Consider the following 2,153-nt stretch of genomic DNA (forward strand, 5'->3'; position numbering starts at 1 on the left):
TTTAGTGATTCATCACTTACATATGACACCCAGTGCTCATTATAACTTATCTCTAATTCTTAAATAATTCATTCTCTTATTGGGTATGCAAGTGAGCAATGGAGAAAGTGGTACATCTGCAGTACCAGCCAGTGCTAAGAGTTTCAACACTTCCAGAAGATGCAGACTAGAGAACTTTATTAGGCACCGGAAGGGTTTCTCTCTCAGCCAAGATGTCCCCATTTAAGTTACTTTTGAATTTCATTTCAAGCTTATTTTGTACAAAGTCTACTCTTAGTTGAGGATAGTCTCCAAAAGCATCTCTTTTTTTTTAAGTTTATTTCTTTATTTTGAGAGAGCATGTGCATGAGCAAGGGAGGGGCGAGAGAGGAAGAGAGAGAATCCCAAACAGGCTACGTGCTGTCAACGTAAAAGCCCTATGTGGGGCTTGATCTCATGAACCAAGATCATGACCTGAGTCGAAATCAAGAATCAGATGCTTAACTGACTGAGCCACCCAGGCACCAGTCCAAAAGTTTCTTGAGTCACTCTTTTTCTACTCTGTTTTCATGAATAGTCCTTGAATCCATGTTTATATCTAGCCCAAGGCTTTTTTCTTGTAGAGATGTAGTAGAGTTGCAAGTTTCAGAGACCTGATTATACTGTTTAAAAACAGTAGCCTTGGGGCACCTAGGTGGCTCGGTTGAGTGTCTGACTTCAACTCAGGTCATGATCTCGTAGTTTGTGGGTTCAAACCTTGCATCAGGCTTGCTGCTATCACTGCAGAGCTTGCTTGGGATCTTCTGTTCCCCCTTTTCTGTATCACTCCCCTGCTCCCACTCGCACTCTCTCTCTCTCAAAAATAAATAAAACATTAAATAAATTTTTTAAAATAGTGGCACCTGGGTGGCTCAGTCGGTTAAGCGTCCAACTTCTGCTCAGGTCATGATCCCGTGATTTGTGGGTTCGAGCCCCACGTCAGGCTCTGTACTGACAGCTCAGAGCCTGGAGCCTGCTTCGGATTCTGCATCACCTTCTCTCTCTGCCCCTCCCCTGCTCATGTTCTCTCTCACTCTCTCAAAAATAAACATTATAAAATATTAAAAATAAAATAAAAAATAAAAAAATAGCCTTAAGAGAGTCCAGATACCAGCTTCTGAACTCCATTTTCACAATGTGATGGTATCTGCTAGCAACTGTCACTGCCTGACCCAGAAAGGGTATATTGTTCTTCAACTGGGAGAAAAAAGAAGGCATACGGAGTTTGGGAATAACACACCACATAAGCAAGTTTGTGTTGGTGTGGCTTTCCATACTGCACTCCCCAGAGATTCAAATCCATACTGCATTCTCCTCAGCATCTCTGAAACTTATCAGAATTTTCTTAACTGATCTTTTGAGTTGTTCCATATAAAACAGGTCAATGTCTTCACCTGGTCCTTTATTCATTTGAAAAATATCCCAAATTTTCCGGTGCTGAGGAAATTGAGTATAAATGACGTCTACAAGGGTTGCATCATTGACACTTGCCTGCTTCTCCTCACAAAGCATAACCAAGCGCTGAACAAGCGATTCCTTTTTCTTCCAGAAGTTTGTGGTCTGCTATTGATTTTCAGACCAAAAAAAAAAAAAAATCCCAGGCTTGGAGGACTGTCATCATTTCAGTTACTGGGATTTTCAAAATGGTTCTCTTGATAAACTCGGCAACAGCTCTGTCCATCTCTTTGGCACGTCCAACATGACCAGTAATGTGTCTCCTCAGCAGCTGTCGCCTGGAGGTGATCCACTTTTTTTTAATATGTATTTTTTGAGAGAGCACAAGCAGGGGAGGGGCAGGAAGAGGGAGACAGAGGATTTGAAGTGGGCTCTGTGCTGACAGGCTGACAGGCTGACAGCAATGAGCTGGACATGAGGCTCAAACTCACAAACCGCAAGATCATGACCTGAGCCAAAGTTGGACACTCAACCGACTGAGGCACCCCTGGTGCCCCTGGAGGCGATCCAATTTTAAATTTAGACCTAACAACAGTCTTTATCAGCTTATCTCCTAAAGGGGATAAACTCACCCATATATTCACATCAGTCCTCATTTTACTGTGAATTATTTCCACACACAGTCCAAGGAAAACATTAACCATGCAGATGGGGACTTCTATGCTTCCATGGATTGTGCC

The 2,153-nt window shown here is 42.5% G+C and overlaps 1 pseudogene; it reads right to left on the reverse strand.

Moving 5' to 3' along the window:
• Positions 1–1,699, reverse strand: LOC121026046 (centromere protein N-like; annotated as a pseudogene).
• Between the last annotated feature and the right edge of the window lie 454 nt (positions 1,700–2,153).

This window comes from Herpailurus yagouaroundi, unplaced genomic scaffold (assembly GCF_014898765.1).
Source record: "Herpailurus yagouaroundi ecotype Mexico unplaced genomic scaffold, PumYag 67793, whole genome shotgun sequence".
NCBI lineage: Eukaryota > Metazoa > Chordata > Mammalia > Carnivora > Felidae > Herpailurus > Herpailurus yagouaroundi.